This window comes from Somniosus microcephalus, chromosome 2 (assembly GCF_052327205.1).
Source record: "Somniosus microcephalus isolate GS21.2 chromosome 2, FLI_Smic_1.0, whole genome shotgun sequence".
Classification (NCBI taxonomy): Eukaryota; Metazoa; Chordata; class Chondrichthyes; order Squaliformes; family Somniosidae; genus Somniosus; species Somniosus microcephalus.
In genome coordinates, this window is record NC_140988.1 from 146,802,291 (window position 1) to 146,819,045 (window position 16,755).

At 45.6% G+C, this 16,755-nt stretch overlaps 1 protein-coding gene across 1 annotated transcript in view; it reads left to right on the forward strand.

Annotated features, from left to right (window-relative positions):
* Positions 1-16,755, forward strand: part of cfap299 (cilia and flagella associated protein 299) — a 1,221,566-nt gene that overhangs the window by 749,872 nt on the left and 454,939 nt on the right. The gene's annotated exons all lie outside the window — the stretch shown is intronic.

A 16,755-nucleotide genomic window follows, 5' to 3' on the forward strand; every position in this document is an offset into this window, starting at 1 on the left:
TGATGCTTCAGTTGTATAGAGCCCTGGAGCATGGTGTTCAAATTTGGGCATCGAACCTCAGGAAAGGGTTCAGTGCAGATTCACCAGAATTATACCAGAGCTTAAAGGGTTAAATTATGAGGACAGACTGTGTAAACTTGGCTTGTATTCCCTTGAGTTTTGAAGGTTGAGGGGTGATCTAATCAAGATATTTAAAATGATAGAGGGATTCAATAGGGTAGCTACAGGGAAACTATTTACACTGCTAAGGGAATCCAGAACAAGGGGGCATCATTTTAAAATTAGAGCTAGGCCATTTAGTAGTGAAATCAGGAATCATTTTTTTCCACAGAAAGGGGAGTGGAAATCTGGAACTCTCTTCCCCAAAAGGCTTTGAAATTGTCAAGACTCAGCTTGATAGATTTTTGTTAGGTAAGAGTATTAAAGGATATGAAACAAAGGCGACTGAATGGAGTTGAGGTACAGATCTACCATGATCTAATTGAATGGTGGAACATGCTTGAGGGGTGAATGGGCTACTCTTGTTCCCACGTTCCACCATTCAGAGGCCTGATATGCCGAGTTTCATCAAGCATACCGTCACTGATGGTATGGCGAGACCCTCTGAAAGCCCAGGACACAGGAACTCTGGTGTTGGGAGCCCCCTGCTACATCACACTCACATCACTGGCATTATAAGGGGCCGACAGGGGCTCCACCCTTGGGACCTGGTGTATCCAGTCCCACCGTACTTTCCTGGACCTTCTGGCACACTCCCGCTGGAATTAAAGCAGAAGTGTGCTGAAAGAGTTGCAGGTTTTTAGTTCTAGTATCTCAGCATAAACCCTGTGAAATAGTTTCTACCTTGGAATTATTGAATTTTACAGCACAGAAGGAAGCTATTGGCCCACATGGCTGTGCAGGCTCTTTGAAAAGGATATCCACAGTCCCATTTGTCTCCCATTTCTCCATATCATTAAAAAAAAAAATTTAACAAATATTTATCCACGTCCCTTTTAATAGCTGATATGGCTTCTGCTGCCACCATTGTTTATGGTCGGGGATTCCATGTCCTAACAACCCTGTGCATAAAAAATCATTCGCCAAACATCTCCCTTTGTTCTTTTGGTAATTATCTTAAATTTTTGCTTCTCACTGACCAGTGGATGTCGTTTTTCCCAATTTGCTTCATCAAAACCTCTCATCTTGGTGCGAACAGAATATATCTGCACAGTAGTAAGGGTGATGTCTAAGTAAACTTTCAAACTGTAGTCTGGATCAGAAATCATCTATGAGCAAATTATATTCAGATTACACAATAAAGGATGTTTTAAAGGGGTTTGGCTTCTTCATGAGAAATGATTTGACAAATGTTTGGCATTTGCAAATCCACAATAATAAGAAACGTTTGAAATGCATTGACATATCAATTTTCAGTAATAGCATTTTAATAGCACCTTTAACACAGAAATCACAGAATCACAGAAACCCCACAGTGCAGATAGAGGCCATTTCGGCCCATCGAGCCTGCACTGACACATATCCCACCCGATCCCCGTAACCCCTACACCAACACATATCCCACCCTATCCCCGTAACCCCACGTATTTAATCCCCCTAACACTAAGGGTCAATTTATCATAGCCAATCAACCTAACCTGCACATCTTTGGACTGTGGGAGGAAACCGGAGCACCCGGAGTAAACCCACGCAAACACGGGGAGAATGTGCAAACTCCACAGAGACAGTTGCCCGAGGCCGGATTTGAACCCGGGTCCCTGGCGCTGTGAGGCAACAGTGCTAACCACTATGCCACAGTTGTTATTGTTGTCATTCAAGTGATAATGTGCTAAATAAATGCCTTTCTTAATTCTGATATAATAGTTTGGAAATCAGACATTTAAAATGTTGAGTAAATAAAGTATTATTTTAACCCAATTTCCATTTATAATCAGCAGTTTATTAAAAAAATAATATACAAAATGACAGCTTGTTCAATAAAATCTCAGTTGACCGCAGCACATAGGGATTTTAAAGCCTTAAAGTTATGCAAGCTTCTGCTCTGCATATGTTGCAAGTAATAGCTTAACATCATGAGTCTGTAGCTATCAGACGGACCGCATGGGGACTTCCTTTATCTCTGGCTGTCACCTGATATTGGAAATTCATTTACACCAGAGTACTCCAAGTAACACATGGGCTGCATTCTTTGAAATCTTCTGTTTTATCACTCCAAGCCAGACAACGACAAATTTGTATTATTGCACCTGAATAAATACTGCACCACATTTCGCCCATCTCAGTCAGTACATATGTCTTGCAAGGCATTCTTCTGTACTTTCCCCTGACAAAATAACAATGTCTAGGCACCTGTGCCATCTGACCGGATATCAAGAAATGCATGTTTTTGATTCCAACCCTGAGAGCCCAGCTGCTGACCACCAGTAGGTCTGTATACAGCAATCAGCAGGAGGGGAGGGGTAGCCAGTACCCATACTCCTACTCACGATTACAACTTCCAGCATAGTTTCAAGTCTGGAACTTGCCAAATTCTCCAAATATTTTAATCGCATTGTAATGCATAATAACAGGTGTACAGTTTAGTTGCCAGCCTTGGGGTCTGGAGTGGGGGAAAGAAACTGTTTGCCAAAAGAGAAATATATGTTATTGATACTTTGGGAGAGAAACTGATCATAGAATAACTCTGAAAACACAATCAGCTTTAAAAGAAGAGGTTTGATGTTTATACATATTTTCCTTGTCGGACTTCCTTTTTAGACATCCTGAAAGCCTGTTTTCTTCAGTGTTACTTAAGGAAATCATTTGGACAGATTTTCATTTATTTCCCATTATTGCAATATGTTTTTTCTCTTCTTCCTATTTTCTTTCCACTGACCTGCTTGAAATAGATTAGCTATACAATTCTTTGCCCTCCATCGGCATATCTATATATTGATTTAACTATGTAGCAGATTTATAACTGTGTAAACCTATATTCCAGGTTTTATTATTTAACAAAACTGTAGAAAAATACAGGGTAGTTGGTTACAAGATATTTTGTAAAATTTGAGTAATCTAATCACCTGAACGTGTTTGTAATAATTAATTGGTAGGATTGGTTCCTATGGGAATAATGGATTAGAAAGCATATATATTAGATTTATCATGACAGTAATAGAGCATTTATATCCTGCCGGCTACCTGTCTAGTGTAACATAGAAACATAGAAGATAGGAGCAGGAGTAGGCCATTCGGCCCCTCGAGGCTGCTCCGCCATTCCATGAGATCATGGCTGATCATCCAAATTCAGTACCCTGTCCCTGCCTTCTCTCCATATCCCTTGATCCCTTTAGCCTTAAGAAATATATCTAACACCTTCTTGAATATATTTAATGAATTGGCCTCTACTGCCTTCTGTGGTAGAGAATTCCACAGGTTCACCATTCTCTGGGTGAAGAAATTCCTCCTCATCTCTGTCTTAAATGGCTTACCCCTTATCCTTAGACTGTGACCCCTGGTTCTGGACTCCCTGGCCATCGGGAACATCCTTCCTGCATCTAGTCTGTCTAGTCCTGTTAGAATTTTATAAGTTTCAATGAGATCCCCTCTCATTCTTCTAAACTCCAGCGAGTATAAGCCCAATCAACCCAATCTCTCCTCATACGTAAAGAGGTGAAGATTGGGCAGCCTGGAATCCACCCATCCACACACAGGTAAATCACGGAGGGTGGGTTCAGCAGGGTCTGGTGGGTGCGAAATGGGGCCTGCGGGGGGAGCCCGGTGCAGCAGAGGCCCAGACTTTCCTTGTGGGGTCTGGAGCAGCACTGCTGCCTCCTGCTCCCGCGCAAAATCAATTTAAAACTTACCTTTTAGGGTCTCCACTTCTTCCTGACAGGTTTTACTGGCGGGACGGCTGCAGCAGGTACTATGCTCAGTCAGTGGTTAAAATGTCATTAGGATCCTAAATATCTTATATTATCTTAGTGATTATGTTACTGGACTAGCAATCCAGAGGACTGGACTAATAATTCAGGGAAGTTGGGCTAGATTTTGCGGGGGGTCAGTGGGCGCAATTGGTGGCGGGTCGGGTGGGAAAGTGTTTTTTCCCCAGCGAGTTGGGACCCCGCTGTGAACCCGCCTCCACGCTCCTTGTAGGACAACCCTCTCATCCCAGGAATCAAGCTGGTGAACCTTTGCTGCACCAGCTCTAAGGCAAGTATATCCTTCCTCAGATAAGGAGACCAAAACTGTGCACAGCACAGTACTCCATTAGGGAAGGAAACCTGTTGCCCTTACCCGGTCTGACTCGAGTCCCACACAAATGTGATTGACTCTTGACTGCCCTCTGAAGTGGCCTAGCAAGCCACTCAGTTGTATCACAATCTTCTCAAGGCAACAAAGGATGAACAATAAATGCTGGCCTTGACAGCGAAGCCCACATTCCAAGAATGAATAATCATTTTAAAAAACACCGATTTGCTTATAGTAATGATGTAGTCAGGTGGGCGCCCTCAGCTGCTTAAAAACAGGGCCCAGTTAAAATGGTGGTGAGCAGGGATAGAGCAGGAACAGGGCGGTAAGTTTTCGAAGACGATTTTAACTGCGCAACTGTCCCGTTTCCATCGAGTGGGATGGGTTAAAACTGCCCCCAGGAGTTGGTTGATGGCAGGGAAGAATCACAATTCTGTCTTGGTAGGAACTTGGTAGAACTTAAGCTGGGCGCCTCCGCTGTCTAAAACCTGTTTTTAGGCAGCTGAGGCGCTCACCTGACTAAGGTGGAAGCCTAATTATTATCAGCTAATTGGGGGCTTTTTATAATTATTATTCATTCTTGGGATGTGGGCATCGCTGTCAAGTTCTAGCAAGGGCAAAGAATGTACTCTGGGTAGGCGACTTCAATGTCCATCACCAAGAGTGGCTCAGTAGCACCACAACTGACCAAGCTGGCGAAGTTCTGAAGGACATAGCTGCCAGACTAGGCCTGCACTGGTGGTGAGAGAACCAACCCAAGGGAAAAACCTACTTGACCTCGTGCTCACCAATCTACCTGTTGCAGATGTATCTGTCCATGACAGTATTGGTAGGAGTGACCATTGCACAGTCCTTGTGGAGACAAAGTCCCATCTTCACACTGAGGACACTCTCCATTGTGTGCGGTGGCACTACCACCATGCTAAATGGGATAGATTCAGAACAGATCTAGCAGCTCAAAACTGGGCATCCATGAGGCGCATTAGGCCATCAGTCGCAGCAGAATGTATTCCACCACAATCTGTAATCTCAGGGCCTGGCATATCCATCACTCTACCAATGAGGAATGTAGAAGGGCAAGCCAGGAGCAGCACCAGGCGTGCCTAAAAATGAAGTGCCAACTTGGTGAAGATACAGCACAGGGCTGCATACATGCTGAACAGCGGAAACAGCATGCTATAGACAGAGCTAAGTGATCCCACAACAAACGGATCAGATCAAAGCTCTGCAGTCTTGCACATCCAGTCGTGAATGGTGGTGGACAATTAAACAATTAACGGGAGGAGGAGGCTCCATGAACATCCCCATCCTCAATGATGGCAGAGCACAGCACATGAGTGCAAAAGACAAGACTGAATCATCCACAACCATCTTCAGCCAGAAGTGCCAAGTGGATGATTCATCACAGCCTCCTCTTGAGGTCGCCACCATCACAGAAGCCAGTCTTCAGCCAAATTGATTCACTCTGTGTGATATCAAGAAATGGCTGCGCGCACTGGATATAGCAAAAGCTATGGGCCCAAACAACATGCTAGCTGTCGTGCTGAAGACTTGTGCTCCAGAACTAGCTATGCCTCGAGCCAAGCTGTTCCAGTACAGCTACAATACTGGCATCTGCCCGACAAAGTTGAAAATTGGCCAAGAATGTCCTGTGCACAAAAAGCAGGACAAATCCAATCCGGCCAACTACCATCAGCAAAGTGTTGGAAAGTGTCGTCAACAGTGCTATCAAGAGGCACTTGCTCACCAATGTACAGTTTGGGTTCCACCAGGACCACTCAGTTCCAGACCGCATTACAGCCTTGGTCCAAAGATGGATAAAAGAACTGAATTCCAGAGGTGAGGTGAGAGTTACTGCCCTTGACATCAAGGCAGCATTTGACCGAGTATGGCATCAAGGAGCCCTAGTAAAATTGAAGTCAATGAGAATCAGGGGAAAACTCTTCATTGGATGGAGTCATACCTAGCACAAAGGAAGATGGTTGTGGTTGTTGGAGGCCAATCTTCTCAGCCCCATGACATCGCTGCAGGAGTTTCTCAGGGCAGTGTCCTAGGCCCAACCATCTTCACCTGCTTAATCAGTGACCTTCACTCCATCATAAGGTCAGAAGATATAGATATTCGCTGATGATTGCACAGTATTCAATTCCATTTGCAACTCCTCAGATAATGAAGCAGTCCGTGCCCGCATACAGCAAGACCTGGACAACACTCAGGCTTAGGCTGATAAGTGGCAAGTAATATTCGCGCCACACACGTGCCAGGCATTGACTATCTCCAACAAGAGAGAGTCTAACCAGCGCCCCTTGACATTCAACAGCATTACCATTGCCAAATCCCCCACCATCAACATCCTGGGATCACCATTTAACAGAAACTTAATTGGACCAGCCACATAATTACTGCGGCTACAAGAGTAGGTCAGAGGCTGGGTATTCTGCAGCGAGTGACTCACCTCCTGACTCCACAAAGCCTTTCCACCATATACAAGGCACAAGTTAGAAGTGTGATGGAATACCCTCCACTTGCCTGGATGAGTGCAGCTCCAACAATACTCAAGCTCGATACCATCCAGGACAAAGCAGCCCACTTGATTAGCACCCCATCCACCACCTTAAACATTCACTTCCTCCACCACTGGTGCACCCTAGCTGTAGTGTGTACCTTCTACAAGATGCACTGCAGCAACTCAACAAGGCTTCTTCGATAGCACCTGCCAAGCCCGTGACCTCTACTGCCTAGAAGGACAAGGGCAGCAGGCACATAGGAACACCATCACCTCCAAGTTCCCCTCCAAGTCACACACCATCCTGACTGGGAAATATATCACCATTCCTTCTTCGTCGCTGGTTCAAAATCCTAGAACTCCCTCCTTAACAGCACTGTGTGAGTACCTGCACCACACGGATTACAGCAGTTCAAGAAGGCAGCTCACCATCACCTTCTCAAGGGCAATTAGGGATAGGCAATAAATGCTGGCCTTGCTAACGACGCCCACATCCGATGAACACATTTTAAAAAAGTGTTTGACTGTGAGAGACATTATGAGGCTGTGGGGGGAGAACAGGCAGCTATGAAGTGACTTTATTTGGTGACTCAACCTTTATTTATTGAAAGTACTTGGCTATCAGTTGTGTCCTTCTTTCTCTGGATGCTAGTTGACTTGTCCCATTTTCTCTCCTGTGCAACTTCTATACGCTGTGTGAAGGGAGGTATTTCCAGCCCCTTTTCATCATAATCACCTTCAGTTTCCAAAAGCAGCTAGCCTTGCATTATTATGATGCTATGTAGTAAACAGCAAGCTAGAATGATTCTTGAACCTCTCATGGGTTTGTATTTCAGGGTTCCACCAGATTTATCCATTTTTAGGCAACTTCCTGCAATATGCTGCAGATGTGGGTAGTGGAATACTTCCATTTGTTCATCACCTCAACCATATGTATAGCAAGCATCTCCACTGCCCGCACGTGATTGATGTTTCCTAATCTCTAATTTGAAGACCGGGCCCTGAGAACTGGGTCCCTAGGCACCTCAGCTGAGTGTGGTTGTTTCTCAACCCTCTGTGGTGGAACTGCCCCCCTCCTCTCTTCCACTCCCACCTCCTCATTCTCACAGGTGCTTAGTGTCTCACCTGGTGAAACAGCTTCTGATTCACTAGCTGCTTCTCCCCAAATGCGTGCCCCTATGCTGGTCCTTGTGCAAGTAAATGCCATAATGGAGTTGGTGAGAACATGGCAGCAGATGAAACTATGGATCGAGCAGCAGATTCCCCAGCGGTAGTGCATAGGTTCTCTTCCTCTTCCTGCAAGGCACACTGTGAAACGCACAAGAACATTTTTAGCTGCGCATATTACCAATTTAAGAAATAGCAGCTAGTGTAAGGGCATTACTTTGAGAAAGCACACAAAGCTGACAACACATATGCTAATCATTTCCCAGCTTTTACCAAGCTTTTCTTGTCATCTCACCCTCACCCACAGACTCTCCTGCCTGCCTGTCTACAATTTGTAATGCCTCCTCTTAAAGTGCACTCAGGGTTTTCAGCATTGCTACTCCTCCGCCAGCTGTATTTTGTCGGTACTGGTTGTTAGTCAGCTTTTCCTTTGGAGGGATAGAAGACAATGGGGGAAAAAATTCAGTATCGCCCCGTTTGGGGCGCGATTATCGGCCGTGCGCAAAGTTTAGCGCCTGGCGCTAATTATCGGCTCCAATTGCAAACTTGGCTTTTATCGCCCCCGGAGTTGATTGGAGCGCTAAATCAGGCGCTACACACCTCTCAAGGCGCAAAGGTCAAGGAGCGAGGCGCTACCTCAGAGCACTGGTGAAGCTCATGTGATGTCAGTCAGCAATGGAACACAGACACAATGGTGCCGGCGAGTTCTTAAAGGGGAGGGTTGATCTTGCTCTCCATCCACATCCTGCTCATTGCAGCCTTGAATCTCGGCCTGGAGAAACCTGTACATCAAATCTGCTGGAAAGAACAATGGAGAGGCCCAGGGAAAGAGCTCAGAATGCAGCCCCGATAGTCTCTTCTAAATCGATACAAGGAAGGGCAAAACAAAATGAACCTGCAAAGTGCTGCTCAGTACCCAAAACTCCTTCACACAGCGTTGAATCTCTCCAGCAGTCTCTTTCACTCTCTCCCAGAATGCGTGGTGCAAAAATGTCACCAACAAACAAAGGCAGGAAGTGGTCGCCTTTAAATAGCGCTCCCCCAGTCCCTTCCTGACTGCAAAATACTCCCCTCAACCTGTTGTTGCTAGCGGCAGGCGGTAAGGCAGGGGGCGCCACTTAATATCCGGTCCGGGGCACTAATGGGGCGTTGCACACTCGACTGACGTCACGATCTGCCGGCGCAGGAGATCGTGGCAGTAGTGTTTAGTGCCGCCGCAAAAATTTCTAGTTAATTTCGGGAGCGGCGCAAACATCGCCGCGTACAGGCGCTAGTTGCTTTGCACCCCATTCGCACCCTCTTAAGGCGCTAACAGGAGGCACAAACCAACTGAATTTTTCCCCCAATGTTCAGGACATGAGAGTGGCAGAGGTACGTTCCTCCATATGCATGGATACATCCCATGATTATAAGATGCGGAGGTCCATTGTACAATTAAAACAAATGCTATTGAAGATGAGGAATAGAAACATAAAAACATATAGAAGATAGGAGCAGAAGTAGGCCATTCGGCCCCTCGAGCCTGTTCTGCCATTTAATGAGATCATGGCTGATCATCCAAATTCAGTACCCTGTCCCTGCTTTCTCCCCATATCCCTTGATCCCTTTAGCCTTAAAAAATATATCTAAATCTTTCTTGAATATATTTAATGAATTGGCCTCAACTGCCTTCTGTGGTAGAGAATTCCACAGGTTCACCACTCTCTGGGTGAAGAAATTCCTCCTCATCTCAGTCCTAAATGGCTTACCCCTTATCCTTAGACTGTGACCTCTGGTTCTGGACTCCCCCGCCATCGGGACATCCTTCCTGCATCTAGTCTGTCCAGTCCTGTTAGAATTTTATAAGTTTCAATGAGATCTCCTCTCATTCTTCTAAACTCCAGCGAATATAAGCCTAATCGACCAAATCTCTCTTTATACGTCATTCCTGCCATCCCAGGTATCAGTTTGGTGAATCTTCGCTGCCCCCCTCCATGGCAAGAACATCCTTCCTCAGATAAGGCGACCAAAACTGCACACAATACTCAAGGTGTGGTCTCACCAAGGCCCTGTACAACTGCAGCAAGACATCCTTGCTCCTGTACTCAAATCCTCTCGCTATGAAGGCCAACATACCATTTGCCTTCTTAACCGCCTGCTGCACCTGCATGCTTACCTTCAGCGACTGCTGCACAAGGACACCCAGGTCTCATTGCACTTCCCCTTTTCCCAATCTATTGCCATTCACATAATAATCTGCCTTCCTGTTTTTGCCACCAAAGTGGATAACCTCGCATTTATCTACATTATACTGCATCTGCCATGCATCTGCCCAATCACCCCACCTATCCAAATCATACTGGAGTTTCTCTGCATCCTCCTCACAGCACACACGCCCACCAGTATGTATCCATTCGCAGCTCCAGCGCCGCAATGCGGTCTGCCAGTAGCTGCAGCTGGATACACTTCCCGCACACATGGTCGTCGGACACAGGAAGTGTCCCTGATTTCCCACATAGTGCAGGAGGAGCATGCCACGGGACAGAGCTGTGCTGCCATGACTTACCCTTTAATTAATTTAAATTAAATTAAATCATATCAATACCACCAATTACACTACAATTAAATGATATACTCAAGTGCCCTTGTTTACTAGCACTCCCCGCTACACAACAGAGACCTTAGAAACTATAACCACAATAATTAAGAGCTTCTAAACTTTATAAACTATTAACCTTAACTGTCAAACTATATAGTATAAATACTCACCTGGCCGTACTCACCCAATCAGCTGCTTCCTCTTGTCCGCGTCGCTTTTTGAATTGTGACGTGGCTCTGGAATGCCGCCGCCGGTCTGTGAGATTGGTAAGCCTCTGAGGAAAAAAGCCCGTGAAACTGAGTTTAAATACTCACTGTACCGCTGCTCTCTCCGCTCCCGACACTGGCCTCTGAGGAAAATAGCCCGCGAAACTGAGTTTAAATACTCACTGTACCGCCGCTCTCAACACCGGCCTCTGTGGAAAAAAGCCCGCGAAACTGAGTTTAATTACTCACTGTACTAACGCTCTCTCCGCTCCCGACACCAGCCTCTCTAGTCTTGTGGCAGGGAATGGGAGTTGCCAGAGTGGTGTTGAGTAAAATAAAAAGGTTTGCAGAGGCTGCCCTTTGCAGTGGTGAGTTCACCTGACACTGAGATGCTGAGAGAGAAAGAGTATGATAGCTAAGCAGGTGAGTGAAGGCTCTATGAGTGGTAAAGAATGTATATCGGCACCAATGCCTTGACGTACCTTGGCCATCCTTGTGAGGTCATTGAACCTCTTCCTATATAACAGTTCTTGGGGTGGTGCAGGTTGCACTGACTCCTTTTGTCATCTCCCTCCAGACAGCCTGCACCTCCACTTATGAGGCTTTCTGCCCTCAGTGCCCAGCAGTATGCCTCTTCTGCCTCTTACTTCAGCCACACGCTTTCAGAAATCCATCTGAGAATCTGGGGACCTGCCAGCTGTGATACCCCTCCCTGAGGATGATGCTGATGTTGCTTCAGATATAACTGCTCATCTTCTGCGCTCATCTTGTCCATGAGACCCACTTCCTGCTCCCTCGACCCTATTCCCACCAAACTGCTGACCACCCAACTTCCTTTTCTGCCTCCCATGTTAGCGGACATTGTTAACAGTTCTCTCTGCTCAGGTACTGCCCCCCTCTCCTTTAAATCTACCGTCATCACCCCTCTCCTCAAAAAACAACCCTTGACCCTTCCGTCTTTGCAAGCTACTGCCCCATCTCCAACATCCCTTTCCTCTCCAAAGTCCTCGAACATGTTGTCAACTCCCAAATTCGTGCCCATCTTTTCCGCAACTCCATGTTTGAATCCCTCCAATCAGGTTTCTGTCCTTGCCACAGTGCCAAAACGGCTCTCATCAAACTCACAAATGACATCCTTTGTGACTGTGTCAAAGGTAAACTATCCCTCCTCGTCCTTCTTGACTGGTTTGCAGCCTTTGACATGGTTGACCACTCCATCATAAGAACATAAGAAGTAGGAGCATGAGCAGGCCATTTGGCCCTTCGAGCCTGCTCCGCCATTCAATAAGATCATAGCTGATCTGATCTTGGCCTCAACTTCACTTCCCTGCCTGCTCCCCATAACCCTTGACTCCCTTACCATTCAAAAATCTGTCTATCTTCACCTTAAATATATTCAATGACTCAGCCTCCACAGATCTCTGGGGAAGAGAATTCCAAAGGTTCACGACCCTCCGAGAGAAGAAATTCCTCCTCATTTCTATTTTAAATGGGTGCCCCCTTATTCTGAAATTATGCCCTCTAGTTCTAGATTCCCCCACGAAGGAAAACATCCTCTCTGCATCTACCCTGTCAAGCCCCTTCAGAATCTTATATGTTTCAATAAGATCCCCTCTCATTCTTCTAAACTTCAATGCATATAGGCCCAATCTGCTCAACCTTTCTTCATAAGACAACCTCTTCATCTCCGGCATCAACCTCGTGAACCTTCTCTGAACTGCCTCCAATGCAAGTATATCCTCCCTCAAATAAGGAGACCAAAACTGTACACAGTACTCCAAGTGTGGTCTCACCAATGCCCTGTATAGTTGTAACAGGACTTCCCTACTCCATTCCCTTTGCAATAAAGGCCAACATTCCATTTGCCTTCCTAATTACTTGCTATACCTGCATGCTAACCTTTTGTGATTCATGTACAAGGACCCCAGATCCTTGTACATGAATCACAAAAGGTTAGCATGCATCTTAGTGTTTTGTAATCTCTCCCCATTTAAATAATAATTAGCTTTTTTATTTTTCCTACCAAAGTGGATAACCTCATACATTCCCACATTATACTCCTTCTGCCAGATTTTTGCCAACTCACTTAGCCTATCTGTATCCCTTTGGAGATTCTTTGCATCCTCCACACAATTTGCTTTCCCACCTATCTTTGTATCATCAGCAAATTTGGCTACATTACACTCAGTCCCTTCATCCAAATCATTAATGTAGATTGTAAATAGTTGAAGCCCCTGCACTGATCCCTGTGGCACCCCACCAGTTACAGTTTGCCAACCTGAAAATGACCATTTATCCCGACTCTCTGTTTTCTGTTAGTTAGCCAATTCACTATCCATGCTAATATATTACCCCCAACTCTGTGAGCTCTTATCTTGTGCAGTAACCTTTTATGTGGCAACTTATCGAATGCCTTCTGGAAATCCAAATACACGACATCTACTGGCTCACCCTTGTCCATCCTGCTTGTTACATCCTCAAAGAACTCCAGCAAATTTGTCAAACATGATTTCCCTTTCATAAAACCATGCTGACTCTGCTTGACTATATTATGATTTTCTAAATGTCCTGCTACCACTCCCTTAATGATGGACTCCAGCATTTTCCCAATGACAGATGTTAGGCTAACTGGTCGACAGTTGCCTGCTTTCTATCTCCCTCCTTTCTTAAATAGGGGCATTACATTTGCGGTTTTCCAGTCCGCTGGGACCTCTCCAGAATCCAGGGAATTTTGGTAGATTACAACCAATGCATCCACTATCTCTGCAGCCACCTCTTTTAAGACCCTAGGATGCAGGCCATCGGGTCCAGGGGACTTGTCCAACTTTAGTCCCATTAGTTTGCCTAGTACTTTTTCTCCAGTGATAGTGATTGTTTTAAGTCCCCCCCCCACCCTAATAATCCCTTGATTATTCATTATTGGGATGCTTTTACCGTCTTCTACCGTGAAGACCGATACAAAATATTTGTTCAAAGTCTCCGCCATTTCCCTGTTTCCCATTATTAATTCCCCAGACTCATCCTCTAGGGGACCAACGTTTACTTTAGCTACTATCTTCCTTTTTATATACCTGTAGAAGCTCTTACTGTCTGTTTTTATATTTCTTGCTAGCTTACTCTCATAAGCTATCTTCTCTCTCTTTATCATTTTTTTAGTCGTCCTTTGATGGTTTTTTTAAATTTCCCAATCCTCTGGCCTTCCACTATTCTTCGCAACATTGTGTGCCTTTGTTTTCAATTTGATACCATCCTTTATTTCCTTAGTTAGCCACGGATGGTTCATCCTTCTCTTAGAGTCTTTTTTTCTCGCTAGAATATATCTTTGCTGAAAGTTATGAAATATCTCCTTAAATGTTTGCCACTGCTTTTCTACAGTCTTACCCTGTAATATATTATCCCAGTCCACCTTAACCAAGTCTGCCTTCATACCTTTGTAAGTACCTTTCTTTAAGTTCAGGACACTAGTTTAAGACCTAGTTTTCTCACCCTCCATCTGAATTTGAAATTCTACCATGCTATGATCACTCTTCCCAAGAGGATCCTTCACTATCAGATCATTAATTAATCCAGCCTCGTTACACATTACCAGATCTAAAATAGTCTACTCCCTGGTTGGTTCCACAATGTATTGTTCCAAGAAACCATCCTCAAGTCTACCTTTGCCAATTTGCTTGGTCCAATCAATATGAAGATTAAAATCTCCCATGATTATAGCCGTAACTTTCTTACAGGCCTCTATTATTTCTTGATTTATACTCTGCCCTACAATGTGGCTACTGTTTGGGGGCCTGTAGAGCATTCCCACCAGTGACTCCTTACCCTTATTATTTCTTATCTCCACCCAAACTGATTCTATGTCTTGATCTTCTAAGCCAATATCATTTCTCACTACTGCACTGATCTCATCCCTTATTAACAAAGCTACACCACCTCCTTTTCCTTTCTGCCTATCCTTACGAAATGGCAAACACCCCTGAATATTCAGTTCCTAGCCTTGGTCACCTTGCAACCACGTCTCTGTAATGGCGGTCAGATCATACCCATTTATTTCTATTTGTGCTGTCAACTCATCTATCTTGTTACAAATGCTGCATGTGTTCAGATATAGAGCTTTTAATTTTGTCTTTTAACATTTTTCCCTACTCTGCCCCCTCTTTCTGATGCACTCTTATGTGTATATGCTCTGTCCCTTCCTGTCACACTCTGTTTATCATTACCCCTATCGCTACCCTGCACATTTGCCTTCTCATTCTTCTTTGACTTTTTAAATTTCTGCTCAGCGGATCCCTCCCCCCCACTATTTCCTTCTCCAACGCCTCTCCACCATCGTCCAGCTGGGTGGGACTGCACTCGCCTGGTTCCATTCTTATCTATCTAATCGTAGCCAGAGAATCACCTGCAACGGCTTCTCTTCCCACTCCCGCATCGTTACCTCTGGGGTCCCCCAAGGATCTATCCTTGGCTCCCTCCTATTTCTCATCTAAATGTTGCCCCTTGGCGACATCATCTGAAAATACAGCATCAGTTTCCACATGTACGCTGACAACACCCTGCTCTACCTCACTACCATTTCTCTCGACCCCTCCACTGTCTCTAAATTGTCAGACTGCTTGTCCGACATCCAGTTCTGGATGAGCATAAATTTTCTCTAATTAAATATTGGGAAGACCGAAGCTTTTGTTTTCGGTTCCTGCCACACACTCTATTCCCTAGCCACTGACTCCATCCCTCTCTCTAACAGGTGTCTGAGGCTGAACCACACTGTTCGTAACCTTGATTTTATATTTGACCCTGAAATGAGCTTCCGATCACATATCTGCAGCATAACTAAGACCGCCTATTTCCACCTCCATAACATCAGCCATCTCTGCCCTTGCCTCAGCTCATCCGCTGCTGAAACTTTCATCCATGCCTTTGTTACCTCTAGACTTGACTATTCCAATGCACTCCTGGCTGGCCTCCCACATTATACCCTACATAAACTTGAGGTGATCCAAAACTCGGCTGCCCGTGTCCTAACTCGCACCAAGTCCCATTCACCCATCACCCCTGTGCTCGCTGACCTCCACTGGCTCCCGGTTAAGCAACGCCTCGGTTTCAAAATTCTCATCCTTGTTTTCAAATCCCTCGATGGCCTCGCCCCTCTCTATCGCTGTAATCTCCTCCAGCCCCACAACCCCCCCCAAGACATTGGCACTCCTCCAATTCTGGCCTCTTGAGCATCCTTGATTATAATCGCTCAACCATTGGTGGCTGTGCCTTCTGTTGCCTGGGCCCTAAGCTCTGGAATTCCCTGCCTAAACCTCGCCGCCTCTCTACCTCTCTTTCCTCCTTTAAGACACTCCTTAAAACCTACCTGTTTGACCAAGCTTTTGGTCACCTGCCCTAATTTCTCCTTATGTGGGTCAGTGTCAAATTGTTTGTCTCATAATACACGGTGGCATAGTGGTTAGCACTGTTGCCTCACAGCACCAGGGACCCGGGTTCGAATCCGGCCTCGGGCGACTGTCTGTGTGGAGTTTGCACATTCTCCCCGTGTTTGCGTGGGTTTCCTCCGGGTGCTCCGGTTTCCTCCCACAGTCCAAAGATGTGTGGGTTATGATAAATTGACCCTTAGTGTTAGGGGGATTAAATACGTGGGGTTACGGGGATAGGGTGGGATATGTGTAGGGGTTACGGGGATCGGGTGGGATATGTGTCGGTGCGGGCTCGATAGGCCGAAATGGCCTCTATCTGCACTGTGGGGTTTCTGTGTGTGAATCCTGTGAAGCGCCTTGGGACGTTTTACGACATTAAAGGCGTATATAAATACAAGTTGTTGTTGTTGTCCAGTGGCTGCGGCATGGCTAGTGGAAGGCTGCTGAGTTTCCATAGTGAGACTTCAGATGGCCTTGCAGGATGACCTCGAACAGCTCTGGCCCTAGAAAGACTGGCTGTAGATTGCACCACCATGGGATGGGCGGCAACAGTCTGGGCTGGCTGGCTGACAAACAGTAGCAAGGACAATGGTGCAGTGGGAAGAGGAATGCTGTCACCTTGAGAGAGGACAGCAGGGTCCTGCTCCACTG